Genomic DNA, 16,868 nt, shown 5'->3' on the forward strand with positions numbered 1-16,868 from the left:
AAAAATGCAATCTTTCTGAACATGCTTTAAAAAGCAATTTGCACATAGTAGGTTACGTGTATATAGTAGAGTAGGTTAGTTTTAAGCTGTAGATAGTAGTATTAAGTAGTTTCTCAAATTCTAAAAACAAAACGAATCAATCCCACCAAGGTGGTCGACCGTGTACTAAGTCTAGGACTAATTCTGTAAAACAAATTTTGAATTTTGCCCATACCTAAAGATTAAGAAGGCAATTAAATCACTTAGAAAAATGTATATGGTAATCATCCAAGTTGAACTGAAATAAAGATCATTTGAACTAAAAAAAAGATAACCTACGTCAAAAAACACAGCGTTTAAGTTGATCCGCGCTGTGCTTCAGTTCATTTGAAAGCTTGAGTGCCTTTCCATCCGCGTAGCCCCTTCAGTTTTCTCAGCAGTGCGCCGATTCTGAGACACAGTTCAAGGAATCTCGTGCTGCTGAGTTGTTGTCGGGCATAACATTAGTTTCACCTGGATGCCCCATTCGACACGAGGATAAGCGAGCTGCATCGCACCGCAGGGTGCAAGACGATACAGGAGCACATCGAAGACTCGATCGATAATTGCATCGAGAGTGCTACATTTCCCGAGCACACGCTCATCAGAGAGCGCTGGTAAACTAGGTTATCAAATATTAGGTTAAAAACGATATTCAATTATCAAAAAAAAAGGAAAAAATAATTCTGGTATAGCTTATAAATGATAAAATGGCGCTAAAACGCCAAATAAGGCCAAAGATTGGAATCTTACAAACGGTCTGAAATGGTCAATCTGCCGAGCGGAATCCATTCCCAATGTCCTCCAAATCCACCCTTCAAGTGCCTTAGACCTGCTTCTAATGTTCCCTGTCAGCTGCCACACAATGATCAGCTGGGTTGAACTCTTATACCTAGAACATCAACCTCTTATCTTAGAAGTGATAATCTTAATTTCCAATGTCTGGTATTCACCACATCATTCCCATATGAACCGTATTCAACAGGTGGCTTCCAAGCAGATACTGATTGAGAAAATCGCCTGTGATTCCACGTGCTTTTCAGAGTCATTCATTAAATTCACGCGAGAGTCGAACCCTTCCCCTTTTCGGTGAGGTGAGCATGCGCTTTTCCCATAACCACTTGCTTACAACCGGCAGCACGATTCCGGCTTCCGCGAGGTGTGTATGCCAAGTGGGCCGGATCAGTCCAGAAATTTTGGCGCGCTTCTGCCTGCTGTGTAACAATCCCGTGTGTGTTGGATAGCTGGCCGTCGTCGTCGCGAATTCAGTCACCGTTAAACGCACCAACTGGAAGGATGGTATCGAACGCTGGATGCTGCTGGGATCGACATCAACTCTCGACTACGGTTAATCGAGACTAAATCTCTCCGTCGACGGGACTCCGGGGTTCAGTCTTTATCTTGGCGCGGCGCGGTTCGGACGCGGTTTCGGGAAGATTGCTCCACTAACAGCCTCATCTGGGACGTGATAGGCGAGGCAAAGATTGATGCCTTAATCGGATTTGATTGGCCTCCGGCAGTGTATTGTCGTTGTTGTTGTTGTTGTTTTTATAGCTGTTGTGGGATTTGTGGTGTAAAGATAATTGCAGTCGTTTGTCGTCATCGTCGTCGTCGTCGTGGGGATGAAAGGGTCACAATCGGGGATGACCCCTAAACTGGAGTGATTGGGAGCACGTTTGTTAAGTGCGTGTGTGCTGCGGCTGTGTGTCTTGTTGTGGTGGCGCAAGCAGTGCTTATATCGCGTGCTGGATGCCCGTAGCTGAAGTGTGATTACCATGTAAATGATATATCGTGTCGATACAATTAAAGCCCGGATAGTAGTGCGTTCGGTGTTGCCTGTCAAGATAATCAAGAATCCATAAATGTTGAAGATTTATAGTTTGAATTACATGCAACTAAAGAAGATCACTGGGAGCAATCGAAGAAATACAATCGAATTCGGAAATAGTGGTTGTGTTCTATAAATGTGCTTAATGTGTTTATTGTTGGTTGAAGAAAACTGTGGAACAGATAATTACGTGGAATAACTACAGCTGGTGAAAAACTTACAATAAGGTGAATATTTATTTCTATTTTATTTCGTTCTAAGTTCTCAAGTACGCTCAAGTGCATTACAATTTATTAGTATTTCTTGAGAATAATTAGCTAGCAATATCATCATAGCTACAATGTAACGCATCAGCAGCAGATGCAGCACACGGGTTAAATCTACTTTGCTGTATTAATCCTCCTTATTGTAAACTAGAAGTGGCCCCGTAACGTGGGTAGGTCACCTTTTCGTGGTTTGTTACGGGATGTAAAATCTACCACCAATTGCTGCTTCACACAACGGGAACAGGATTTTTCAGTTATCAAAGGGGCACATCTTAGTCCTTGCTACTTTTTATGTCTTGTTAATAGTGATAAGTCCTCGGGTTGCCATGACCGAGGATGCTCTTGAAACAAGGAAAAAAGTTAGTAAGTTAGTCTTCATCTATGTGATTCTTAATCTTTTATTCGTTGTTCTCTAGTTTGAAGTGGTTAAGACTAAGGTTCTGATGGATGGTCATTATCGGTGTCATTGCATTATTTAATTGCTAAGGAATCCAATTTTGACTGACAGAGGGGTGCGCCTTTGGACGGTGTTCTAACACTCCGAAGGGTATAAATAGCGGGACATTTCAATTAGAATCGAATCGATGCGATGAAGGCAACTGTAACTGTATATACCTGATGGAGTAATATGACATGCACTAAACTAAGAACACGGAATATACTACAATAGATCAAATTACTGGTCGCAATGGTGTTATGTCCCGAACAGAGGTGGGGGGGGGGGGGGACCTTGAAGTGACACCTGTTTTGTATGGCTATAAACATCCAATCCTACTTTCATTGGTTTTGGTAACTTACCAGCTTTAATTGTTATGATATATAGCTAAGTGTTTTTACATTGTTCCTGCCTTGGCAATTCAGTATTTTAAACAGGTTTTTCAAAAACCTGCATGTTAGTATAACAATTGAAATCTTAAAACTAAAAACTAAAACTAAATCTTATCTAAGTATAAAGGGAATTATTCGTTGCAATTGAGGATTGCAACGATTTTTGCCTGAAATTATTAATTATTTTGTTGAACATTTGTTCTAAAGTCTCAACATTCGAAGTTCTATGTACTTCGGTAGTACTGTACCAGGGAGGCAACTACAAAATCATTTTCAGAACTTTGTTCTGAATCCTTTGACGAGCTTTTTTCCTAATAGTGCAACAACTAGACCATGGCCGGTCTAAAAACTTGTTTAAATATTAGAAGTTTATTCGTCAGGCAAAGTTTGAATTTCCTGTTTATAAGAGGATTCAAAGATTTTATATATTTGTTACATTTGGCTTGAATGCCCTCAATGTGATCTTTAGAAGTTAATTTTTGGTCAAGAACTAATCCAAGATATTTCACTTGGTTTCACCAGGAAATTGGAACTCCATTCATAGTGACTTTGTGACTACTACTAGGTTTCAAAAACAAAGCTCTAGGCTTATGTGGAAATATTATAAGTTGAGTTTTGGAAGCGTTTGGAGAAATCTTCCATTTTTGTAAATAAGAAGAGAAAATATCTAAACTTTTCTGCAGTCTGTTGCAAATAACACGAAGACTTCTTCCTTTAGCGGAAATGCCTGTGTCATCAGCAACAAAGATTTGTGGTAAGCCTGAGGCAAATCAGGGAGGTCCGAAGTGAAAATGTTATACAATATAGGCCCAAGAATGCTACCCTGAGGAACTCCTGCTCTAACAGGTAGTCGATTAGATTTGGAATTTTGATAATCTACCTGTAGAGTTCTGTCAGTTAAATAATTTTGAACTAATTTCATAATGTAAAGCGGAAAATTAAAAATTTTCAATTTAGCAATCAAACCTTCATGCCAAACACTGTCGAATGCTTTTTCTATGTCTAGAAGAGCAACTCCAGTTGAGTGGCCTTCAGATTTGTTTGAACGAATTAAATTGGTAACTCTTAAGAGTTGATGAGCAGTTGAATGCCCATGGCGAAATCCAAACTGCTCATCTGCAAAAATTGAGTTCGTATTGATGTGAAGCATCATTCTATTTAAAATTATCTTTTCAAAAAGTTCACTTATTGAAGAAAGCAAACTTATTGGACGGTAGCTAGAAGCTTCAGCTGGATATTTATCCGGCTTCAAAATTGGAACAACTTTTGCATTTTTCCATTTATCAGGAAAGTATGTCAAATGGAAACATCTGTTAAATAATTTTATCAAGAAAGACAAGGTACTCTCTGGGAGTTTTTTTTGATGAGGATATAGAAAATTCCATCATCACCTGGAGCTTTCATATTTTGAAACTTTTTAGTTATAAATCTTAATTCGTCCAAATCAGTCCAAATCCCCAGGAATCATCAAAAATATTTTCCCGAGAGAAAATATTCAGATAATCCCGAGCAACCTGATTCTCAATAGGACTAGTATAGTAAGACCCAAACTGAAAATATGGGAACTCTCGAATTGCTCAGTAAGTTTCTGAGCTTTTTAGTACTGGAATAGGCTTTTGAGGTTTTTTCAAAAATTTAGTGAGCTTCCAAAAGGGCTTGGAAATTGTCAAAAGTTTTGTTCCTCAGGGCAGAGAATCGCTTTTTAATTTGTTTTTGCAAATCCCGCCAGATAACTTTCATGGCAGGATCGCGTGTTCTTCGATATTGTCTCCTACGGACATTTTTAAGACGGATCAAGAGCTGAAGATCGTCGTCTATTATAATTGAATCGAATTTAACCTCGCATTTTGGTACTGAGGCAGCTCTTGCTTCAACTATAGAAGTAGTCAGAGATTCAAGAGCATAATTAATTTCATCTTTGGTTTGCAAAGGAATGTTTGGATCGAAGTTATATTCCATAAATGTTCGATACTGCTCCCAATCAGCTCTATGGTAGTTTAAAAAAAGGTGTTGGGATTACAAATTATTTCTTGGGATATTTCAAAAGTTACTGGAAGGTGATCAGAACCGAAGTCAGCGTAGGTAACCAATTGGCTACAAAGTTGACATGAATCAGTTAAGACCAAATCAATAGTGGAGGGATTTCTTGCAGAAGAAAAGCATGTTGGGCTGTTTGGATATTGAATAGTGTAATAACCTGCAGAACAATCATCAAACAGAATATTACCATTGGAATTGCTTTGAGCATTATTCCATGAGCGGTGTTTTGCATTAAAATCACCAATAATAAAGAATTTAGACCTATGACGGGTAAGTTTCTGAAGGTCATCCTTGAGAAAATTCTTTTGCTGGCTTACGCATTGAAATGGCAAATAGGCAGCTATAAACGTAAGTTGTCCAAATTTTGTTTCAACCGAAACTCCCAAAGTTTCAAAAACTTTGGTTTCAAATGAAGAAAAAATTTTATGTTTGATTCGTCTATGAACAATTATGGCAACGCCACCACAGGGTCCATCAAGACGATCATTTCTATAAACCAAATAATTTGCGTCCTTCTTAACCTTATGGTCAGGTTTAAGGAACGTTTCAGTTATAACGGTAATATGCACGTTATGAACTCTCAAAAAGTTAAATAGCTCGTCTTCATTATCTTTAAGTCAGTGTTCACTCGACTGTCGACAAAAGCAGGCCACTCTCGATGTGTGCTACGCGATCGTCTGTTTTCTCGGCAGCAACCATTGTGTGGTCCTCCTCATTGTTCTTCATCAGCAGTTCTTTCGGTCGATGCGTCGTCGACTTTGGAAAGCAACCGTTTCGTGATGAGTGTGTGAGTGCTGACCACGTTTTGCGTCCATTGCTGCAATGGACGCGCTCTGACCCTCGTTGGCGTACAACAATTTGCCATACAATGAAACTACTGGAAGCGGCTCCAGTTCTGATGGAAGAAGCTTTTTGGATAGCGGAAGATAAAGTGTTTATTGTGTTGTACCTTTTGACTATAGTTTTAAGATGTATTGTATAGTGACCAAGAATCCTCGGCTCTGTAAAGTTAATTCGGTTGAGCCTTATCAAATAAATTAATAAACAAAAAAAAAAAATTATCTATAAGAGATCGAGCATTCCAATTTACAATATTTAATGCTTTAAAATCCATTACTGAATTTTAATGTCATGACAATATTATTTGCAAATTTTACTCCAGTTTGAATAGCATCAAACATGGAGTTAGATTTAAGCATATCAGAAATCATGTCAATTAATGATTTCTGTAAAAATTCCACTTTAGGGGCAGTAATGCTTCCTAAGTCAAAATTTCCAAAATTTCCGTTAGAATTACGTTGATTAGTATTTTGATTTCTACCCGTTGCAATAGCAGCATAGGTAGCTCCATTAACTCGCTGAACAGTATTAGCAGCGAGGGGAGTAGGTACATATGAACATTTTGAAGCAGGGGTGATATTTGTACCTACGGATACGAATGTAGAATTTGTTCCTCGCTGACCGTTGTTAACAGCAGAGGAATTTGTACCTGGTCGGAAACGTGGAGCGTTTCCTACCTGTAGTTTAGAACGAGATTGTAGGATCGCATTCCCAAAAATTGGATTTGTGGTTTTCACCACAATTTGAACATTTAAATTTCTTAGGATCTTCCTTCACAGGACAGTCGTCCTTTGCGTGAGAGGAATCACCACAATTCATGCATTTAGCTGGCATGTAGCAATTTTTAGTTCCGTGACCCCATCCCTGGCACTTACGGCCCTGGGTGAGGTTTTGGAAATTTCCTCCAGTTTTCCTGAAGTGTTCTCACTTCACTCGGACATGGAGCATAAGGCTAGCTTTTTCTAAGGCCTTAAGGTTGTTTAGTTCACTAGACTTGAAGTGAACTAAATAAAAATCATTAGAAATTCCGTTGCGCGAATCGCCAGGACGGGATTTAATTTTCATTTTGATTACTTGGAGTGGCATAACTCCAAGTAATTTTGCCAGTTCATCTTTGATCTGATCCAAGGATTCACTACTGGGCAGTCTTTTCATGACAACCTTGAACACACGTTCAGTTTTGGTGTCGTTAGTAAAAAATTTGTGCTGCTCCTCAGATAGATACTTGAGAAGACATTTAAATCCGTCCAAGGTTTCAGTCAATACACGGCATTCACCCCGACGTCCAATTTGTAGTGAAAACTTAACTTTCACGAAATTCAAAAGTTCCATGCGAAGAGCTTACTCAAATTAATTTCATCAGAAGGGGCATCAAGAGTTTGCCCCTTTCTTTTGCGTTTAGGTGCCATGGCGGCAGTAAATTTTTTTTTTCAAAATCGACTTTCAAGCAGATTACTATAAGAATCTGAAGGATCGAAGAGGAATTTTCCAAATCGATATCCAAGAAGGATTACCTCGGATAGGGTCCAAACAAGGATCGAAGAGGAATAAGAGTTGAACAAGGTAGAATATTTTTACAGGTTGAGCACTGAAAAGTGCTGTTTAAATTTGTTGTAGCTTTAGGTAGTAGTAACACTTCCTTCAGCAAAAAGCAAATAGATCCGCACGGCAAGAGACCACGATGCGGACTGACAGCATAATAAGATTTTTTTAAACTGTGGGTGGTCATGGTTAGTCATTGACTGCTTATCACTAAAACCAATAAATTATCTATTGCACTGGTGCTATTTGTATTTGTATACTAGTTTACATCGAGATGTTTTACTGCACAATTTGTATACACTAAATGAATACAATTAAGATTAAATAATCAATTTAATCATTTTTTTTTCAGGAACACATTCTAGGAATGAATACCGTCTGTAATTTCATACAGCGTGTCTTCCCATTTAGCTCAATAAAATTTCTTGAGTTTTCCACAGCTTTAACGGAGGTTTACAATAAACAATGCGTTAAAAACATATATATTTTTTTAATAAAACAACAGCAACGAAAAATTAACGCAAACGTTTCTAAGACATCATAATCAGTTTTACAATCAAATCAATTATAAGTTGATGTTTAACAATTGCTTAATTTTAGTAAGTCAAAGATTTCAACATGTTCACTTTCTTGAAGTTTCGTATTTCAAATAAAAGTTCTAGAAATCGAAAATTTTTCAAAGTGCCATAATTATGCAAAAAAAAAATGTAAGATTTTGTATCCAAGACACGACCGTAGATTTGACGCAGGATTACGAAAGGTAGTTTTGATGTCAGGTGTTTGTAAGGTGCTCTGTCGATGTCATTGTAGTACAAACCAATCCTGGACGATATGTCTTGGAAAAAAGCTCTTATTCTTTAGTAAACTCTTTTATCAGTCATTTGTGGAAGCTTGCAAGCCAGTTTAGAACAATGCTGTGGAAATTTGTTCTCGATGTTCTTGGAGATGATAGCGGTGCGGAAATGAAATATGTATTCGGGAAAACACATCAATCACAGAATCTGAGCCTACTGGACGGTACCTACATTTATGCTTTTTGATGCAAATTTTAAGCCTCTTCTATTAAGGTGAAAGTGGATCGCTTTAGAATGACTCACTTAACCGATTTTTTTAAAAAAAATAACGCAGCGCTCAAAAAAAAAAAAAAAACTTTTCCGTGCAGAATTAAAGAACTAAAATTTCTATCTCTAACAATTTTTACAAGACTGATTTATTGCTTAGATTTTCTGTGAACCATTTTCTAAGTTTAATTTTAGGACCACAATCATAGTGGTCGCTAACTTTGCTCATCAATTACACAAGCATTTCGTATGAAAGGTCATATTTCACTGCAGTAGATCGTTAGAAAATATTGTTAATAACATTTTCTCCGAAGACAACATACCTGTAAAATGCATTATTACAATGCAAACCATTTTTTTGTAACGCAATTCCAAGCATTAGATTTCGTTTTCCTAAGCAATCAACTGGCTTTTGCATGCATCTGTGCGTAAGCATGCTCCAGGTTGAAGAACAATGGGATTTGGAACCCTCGCACAAAACAGAAAAAAAGCCCCACGACGGGGCGATCCATGAATGAATTAGCAAGAAAAACCATCAGCACCGTCAGCAGGATCAAGCTCGCGCGTGACGTTCGTAAGGTATATATTGGTATTTCAATTCGAAATATTTTGCGAAAATTTCGATAATTGAAAACGGATGCTATTCGGCAATGTCATATATGCGTTATCGCAAGAACTCCATTATGAAAGTGCTTGAAAATAAATAGTAAAAATATTTCTAAATTGAGAGTATTTCGCGTGTATTTGTGAAATAATACAAACAATTCAAGTGTGTGTATGTGTAAGCTTATTGAAGGATACTCTGTGGATATTTTTAAAGATAAATGGAACTATTTTAGAAATCACCCACCTTTGCTAATGAAATATTTTTCAAATCAAAAGGTTCCTCAATTTTCACATGTTGTTTCACAAGTATTTGAGGATATTCTGCGAAAATTTCAGCCTATTTGTTGAAGGTATTCTGTTATATCTTGGTATTTTTAAAGATAATCAGATAAATGGAATTATATCTTCAAATATTGTAGAAATCATTCACCTTTGCCATTGATCAATAAAATATTTTTAAACCAATTTGATCTTCAAATTTATCAAGTTGTATCACAAGTATTTGGGTATATTTTGTAAAAATTTCAGCCTATTTGATGAAGGTACACTCCCGATCATAAGTTTAAGGACACCCCTTGAAAAACATGACAAATTTGTTATGATCATATCTCTGTCATGTTACGTCCAATTTTCGGTTTCTTTAGATCATTAGAAAGGTATTGAATGGAACAAATTGTTCAATATAATTTTCAAATTTTGTATGATAAAAGTTCACCCAAAATTACAATATTTTTCAAAATTTACTCTGAAGAATCGTGATTGATTTTCTCAGAATTGGGTTGGCCAAATTTTGAAATAAAAGTAGTAGTAAAACACTCATGCAATACCATTCATACCATGCAAATAACTTTTGGAGATCGAAAATTGAACGTTAAATGAGAGATCATTGAACAAAACATATTTGCATGGTTTTTTGGGGTGTCCTTAAACTTATGATCGGTAGTGTATACTGATATAGCTTGGTATTTTTAAAGATAATTAGATAATTCTACGAACTTCGGCAGAACTTCTCTGAACTTCCGTAGAACTTCTCTGACCGTCGGCAGAACTTTGACAGGCCTTCCCTGAACTACGGCATGACTTCCCTGAACTTTGGCATGAGTTCCCTGAACTTCATCAGGACTTCCCTGATTTCTGAGAATTGAGATGAAAGGACTTCCCTGAACTTCAGTAGCCCTTCCCTGAACTTCGGCATAACTTCCCTGAACTTTGGCAGAACTTCTCTGAACTTCAGCAGGACTTCCCTGAACTTCGGTAGAACTTCGGCAGGAGTTCTCTGAACATTGGTAGGACTTCCCTATAGTTCGGAAAAACTTCCCTGAACATCGGCAGAACTTCCCACAACTTCTATGAATTTCCGCAGAACTTCCCTGAACTTCAGCAAGACTTCCCTGAATTTCGGCAACTCTTCCCAGAACTTCGGAAGGACTTTCCTGAACTTCGGCAGGACTTTCGCCAGGGCTTCCCTGAAATTCATCAGGACTTCGCTGAAGTTCGGCAGGCCTTCCCTGAACTACGGCAAGCATTAGTTGGACTACCATGAATTTGGAATCTTGGAATTGAAGTTATTATTTCAGTAGTAGAATTATTGCAATTATGCAATAATGTGTACGAATATGTTCAAAATTTCAATACTTCCCATTTTTTCTTATTTGCAATGCTTGTTTCGGCGACTGTGTTAGGGAATCCACTTTTCCCATCACGGAAACGCCTTGTTTTCTGATGTAAAAATTACGCATTTTCGTGCACAAACCGCACAGAACTTTTGTTTTACTGAATAGACAATAAAAAAGCGAAAATTGATTGGAGGAATTCTTGCTAAATTTTTTTTCCAATCGTGAGATATTTGCGATCACTTATATAAATTCGAGATTTTTTTGCTTTTTCTAATGTCCTGGAGAAAACCTTACTAAGTTATTTTACATGGTCATGTGGTACATTTTATGTACCACTTCAATACTTGACGCATTTGACCACAAACGTTTGGCTGCTGGGTACATTATCAAAAAGCTTTTGGGGTGATGTGGCTGGCAGCAAAGCGAACGAACGTTCAATGAAGATTAACTCTTAAACAACAATACCGTTTTGTTGTGATGGTTGAGTAATGCTGAGCTATTAGGGTGTTCAACACGGATGAGGCTGATCAGCTGTATGTTGTTTGGAACGAGGATGACGCACTCGCCATAGATGGCCCACAGCGGCTCACGACGAGCAACTGAATCGCATAAGCGGTTGAGGGCAGCCTAGATAGCTAGCTGCTTGCGGGGAGCCTTTCGTTGTGTACTGGAGAACACCACCTCTCACCCCTGAATGAACAGCGTTCGTTGAGACCGGTTGGAATTCAATTTTGAAATCTGTGTAAGGGAACGTGATTTTCGCAGGCAATCGGTAACCATTTTATGATCATAGCAACACTTGCACAGTCGTGCAATTTTGAGTAGTGACATTTTGAAAAACGATAAATCCTTAATTTTAACAAATTCGTTGAAAAATTTCCTATCGATTTGCGTATTCAGAATTAAAATCCATCATCTCTAGATCAAAATCAGACCACTTTCATGCCGAGACCGACTTTGGATTCTGAAATTGCACCCCCAATGTTGCCATCAAAATATATGGTATGTTAGATATGTATGTCAGAGCTCCGATGGCCCTTCCCTTGTAGACGATGGATGTGTCATCTGCGAACAGAGACAACGATCGACCATCAGGGAGAGCCGGCATATCGGACGTGAACAGATCCAGCATACGATGTGATGCCATTCAGAGAGACTCGGAACGTCCTGTTCGATAGATAGTTGTTGATTATCTTTACTAGGAAGATTGGAAGACCGTAGTGCTGCAATTTGAACATCATGCCAGACATTGTCGAACGCTTTTTCAACGTCCAACAACGCCATAGCAGATTTTTTCGAAACAGACTTGTTCTGTCTGAGAATGTTTGTTACTCGAGTTAGCTGGTCGAACGACAGTAACAAGTAACATGATGTTCGACAAATTTAAAGGATTAAAGGAGTAACAAGTTGTTTTCTTCGGCAGATGTTAGGAGCCTGTTGTAGACTGCTCTTTCGAACAGTTTTGATAACCCTGAGAGAAGGCTGATCGGTCGATAACTTGAAGGAGAAGACGGATCCTTCCCAGGTTTCTGGATGGGTATGACATTAGCTGATTTCCAGCACGAGGCTAAGTAGCCAAGTCGGAGGCACAGATTAAAAATCAGTGCCAGATGGTTGTAGAATCTGGAACTCAAGTGTTTGAGTTCCAGATTCCAGATGTTGTCGAAAACTGCACACTTAATTCAGATCTCCGAAGTCGGTAGGAATTTACCGGGTTTTTGAACAGCAGAATAACTCGGTAAAATTTACAAATGACCGTTACACGTGAGACATCAAGAAAATTTATAAATTTTATTTTTCATCAATAAATGGGGTAAACTGAACAAATTCTGTACAAGTTTGGGATACATTTTTTAATAATTGGATTTTTCACTGAATTTTAAACTTTTACCGAACAGTTCTGTAGTTCAAAATTTACCGAACGACGGAGGCCTGGATTAGTGTGTGGGCCTTCATGTTTATAGATGATTTTATGTAGGCCAACAGTTTGTCAGCCGTAATCTCGGATTCCTCGGGAAAAGTATTAGGAATCTGATGGAGGTTGGTAGCGTTTTCAGCAAACCTCAGCTCCCTAGTAGCACGCTGATTAAATATCAATTGTAGAAACTTATATACGACTTATTTCAGTCATAAACAAGTTGCTGTAACTTATCGTGAGGGCTGACGATGTTTTGTCCGAGATTATGGGAGCTGACGAAGTGTTGACCTATCGCGGCAGCCTTCTCTCCAGGAGTTATTAGATGAACCACTGGGTCGCCTTAACGATCCAGTGGGGTCAGTGGTGGAATGGGTCTTGGCTTATTTTTAGTTTCCAAAAGGGCTTTGCACAATCTGGGAGAGAACGGATCCTGTTAGCAAAGTCCTGATTTCTGAGGTCCACCATCCTGGTTTGGATGGTTTTTGTTAGGCGATTAAGGACAGGTCGACCAGAGCGTTGGTACTGCCTTCGGATGGAGTTACGGAGTCTTATAAGGTCTTTGGTAGATCTGTCAAGGTTCAGAGTATTGCTCACCTATCTGGATACTGGCCCTGGATATCGCCTCCTCGATGGAATGCAGACTCCGGTCAACGTCTTCGGGCGTCTCCGGAAGGACACCGTAGTCGACACAGTGTTGGAACTGATCCCAGCTGACACGATGAAAGTTGCGTTGGGAAGCTTGTAATCGGTTGACGGATGAGCCCACTCGGCCACCACCGGAAAGTGGTTCGAACTCAGCTCCTGGTGGGTCACAGGTTGCGAGATGTTGTCAACCATGATGCTGACGAAGATGTCGAAGATGGAATGCACGCCGGACCGACTCACCCGGGTGGGAGTGCCCAGCGCTAGGATGGTGTAGTGAGCCTCTTGCGGGTCGTCGTTCAGGATGGTGCCGTTTTAATTCCGCCTTTGGTTGCCCCAAGTTTGATATTTAGCGTTCAGGTCGCCAGCGATGATGAATTTTCTACGGCGTCGTGTTATCTTGACAATATCCCTCCACAGGTCTGCCGCGGATCCATCCCTGGCGTTTGCTTGTTCCGGGCAGTAGGCCGCAATGATGGTGACGGGGCCGACGGGTGTGAAGACTTGCACTCCCAATGCTTCAACCATTTTCAGCTGGAAACTGGGTAGCAGCCAGCAGCAGATGTTGTTCCTGGTAGCGATGGCCACTCCACCATCCCCAGAGCTTGTCCAATCTAGCCTCACGAGCCGGAATTCAGGATTAAATACGTTCATATCGGTTTCAGGTGAGTTTCGGTGATGATAGCGATGTCGATGCTATGTTCGTTTAGGAAGTCAACGAACTCGATAATTTTGCTCTTGAGCAAGCAAGCGTTCCAGTTTGCGATTTTCATGAGCTCACGGTCCATAACTGAGCATGAAGGTAGCCACAGCTTGGAGCTGGTTGGATTTGTTCTTGATGGCGTTGGCAATGTCGTGCATCTTGAGGAAAATGATTATTAGTTCCGCTTCCGTGAACCAAGAACCATCGTTTATTTCGGGCTGCGTTGACGCCAGTTTAGCCGAGGGGCTATGGGGAGATCCTGCGGCTGTGGAGCAGCAGTCGTCTGTTGACCTGAGTTTGCAGAGGCTCCAACAGTTTGAGATTGAACAGCAGTAGCAGTGGTACGAGTAGCAGCAGCGGTGGCAGCACTGGAATCGGTCGTCGTGAAACCGGTGGGAAGTTCTGATCATTCATTTCCGGCACCTTCTTGTGGCCGGGCTGGTTTCTCGTCGATGCTTTCTTCCGGATCTCGATGTACTCGGTGCGCTTCGGGCAGGCCTTGCTTGTAACTTTGTGAGCAGCACCGCAGTTGGCACAAATGGGATCGGCTTCATCGAGTCTGTCGCAGGCGTCAGTTTTGTGTTGTTTTCCACACTTGATGCAGTGGCTGACCATATGGCAATTCTTCGTTCTATACCCGAACAGCAGGCAGTTCGAGCATTGGGTGACTTCACGGTTGACCGGCTTGTACCACTCCCACTTCACCACTATGTTGATCAGGAAGCGGTCCATCAACGTTTTTGAGTTCTTCTCAAGGTGAACCAGGTATAGCTGGTCGCGGTACTTGACGGCCTTGTTGTGGTGGGCCATCTTGTGAATTTGGACCGGCTTCAGTTCATTAGCCACCAGCTCTTCCAAGAGGACGCTTGTGTCCATGTCGTATAGTCCTCGCAGGACCACCTTGAATGGTTTAACAGCCTCGATGTCGTGGGAGAAGTACTCCACCTGTGCTTGGTCCAGTATGGTCTGTACCGCCTTGTAATGTTTCAACACCGGAGCCATCAGTTTGTATCCTTCCGTGCACAGCTGGATGGTGCACCGGTCGCCCTTCATTATGAAGAAGTTTATTGTTTCCCGCAGTCCGGGAGGGAAGCCCTTGACGTAGAAGGGCGGCATTCTGCCCTTCTTCGGCGGTCCTGTTGTATCCGTCACCGGCTCTGCACCGCCTCTTCGTGTAAATTTGTTATTCTAGTGTCGAAAGGACGTTCAAGAACCATCCTCAGCATTCTATTCTGAGCTACCTGAATTTTGTTCCTATGAGTCTGTGCACATGATTCCCACACCGAAGCTGCGTAGAGGATCGCAGGTGCTATGATTTGTTTGTAGACAGCCAGTTTGTTCACCCTTGATAGGCGGGATCTGCGGCAAATCAGCGGATACAGACACCTAACCAAGGCGGAACACTTGACTACTGTTTTCTCTACATGCGAACGGAAGAGGAGCTTTTCATCGAACAACATCCCGAGATAGGTTACTTCGGAAGACCACTCAACCCTTGTGCCATTCATGATTACAGTACAAGATGGAGCCGGTTTCAGTTTGGGCGATTGCCGATGGAGGAACATGATCGCTTGTGTTTTGGTGGCATTGATTTTGATTTTCCACGTGGTGGCATAATCAGCAAAGGCGTTAAGGCATCGTTGAAGTTTGTTCGTTATTTCGCGAGGCATCCTTCCTTTGACGGCTATTGCGGTATCATCTGCGAACAGGAAGAACACGCAACCGTCTCCAAGGGGAGGAATGTCGGAAGTATAAATGCTGTAAAGCAAGGGGCCCAGCAGACTGCCTTGCGGGACTCCTGCTGGGATGGAAAACGTGTCTGAAAGACAACCATGCAACGATACCTTAAACGACCTTTGCTGGAGGTAGTTACGGGTGATTTTAATAAGATGTAAAGGAAAGTTGAAGTTACAAAGCTTGTATACAAGCCCATTGTGCCAGACATTATCAAACGCTTTCTCAACGTCTAACAAGGCCATGGCTGTGGACTTGGATACAGCTTTGTTACTTCGAATGTTATTCATCACCCGTACTAGCTGGTGATTGGTGGAGTGCCCCTTTCTGAATCCAAACTGTTCCGGAAGGAGAATGTTGTTTCCTCGACAAACTTGAGCAAACGATTGAGAACGAGTTTCTCGAACAATTTGTTCAGCGCTGAAAGGAGGCTGATTGGTCTGTAGCTTGAAGACAATGTTGGATCCTTTCCGGGTTTGCGGATTGGTATGATTTTTGGTACTTTCCAGATGCTTGGAAAGTAGTGCAGTTCCAAACATCTGTTGAAGATAGCGGTTAGAAGAGACTGCACTTTCATGCTGAGTTTCTTCAAGATCAAGTTGAATATACCGTCAAACCCGGGAGCCTTCATGTTCTTGGTGCATTTCAGCGCTGAGCAAATCTGTTGTACTGTAATCATATCCCGCCGGAGGCACGACACAAGGGGAGGCATCAAGGTTTTGAACGCATTGCGCAACCTGATCATCGAGCGGACTTTGGATATTCGAGCCAAGCAAATGGGATGAAGCTACATGCTTGCCGATCGAATTTGCTTTCTCCTGTGGGGTGATTAAAAGCCGATCGTCATCACTTTCGGCTCTGAGGGGTGGAATGGGTTTGGGATGAGTTTTCTGGACCTTGGCTACCTTCCAGAATGGTCTGGAGCGGTCGTCCAGATTCTGGACAACACGCCCGAAACTTTCATTTCGGAGTGAGTCCATTCTGGAAGCAATCTGCCTGTTCAGATCGGCCATATCACGTTTTTTGCCCAGGTCTCCAGTTCTCTGAAACTGACGTCTACGCACATTTCTCAATCGAATCAATAGTTGGGTGTGGGAATCAATAGCAACAAACTTACCCCTCACAGGAACTTGTCGCACGCATGTCTCGTCAGCCTCGGATATGGCCTGTTGCAGTCCTTCCAACGCCCGGTCGATGTCATCTACGGTGTCGAGCAGTGGATTTTC

The 16,868-nt window shown here is 41.0% G+C and overlaps 1 long non-coding RNA gene across 1 annotated transcript in view; it reads left to right on the forward strand.

The window, feature by feature from the left end:
* The first annotated feature begins 1,365 nt into the window (after window positions 1-1,365).
* Window positions 1,366-16,868, forward strand: part of LOC135713881 (uncharacterized) — a 286,876-nt gene continuing 271,373 nt past the window's right edge. Inside the window, exon 1 of the long non-coding RNA XR_010518787.1 lies at window positions 1,366-2,073. This is a non-coding gene — a long non-coding RNA (uncharacterized LOC135713881). The remainder of the gene's footprint in view (window positions 2,074-16,868) is intronic.

Source organism: Ochlerotatus camptorhynchus, unplaced genomic scaffold (assembly GCF_037179485.1).
Source record: "Ochlerotatus camptorhynchus isolate MF236.1 unplaced genomic scaffold, CSIRO-AGI_Acam_v1.1 ptg000589l, whole genome shotgun sequence".
NCBI lineage: Eukaryota > Metazoa > Arthropoda > Insecta > Diptera > Culicidae > Ochlerotatus > Ochlerotatus camptorhynchus.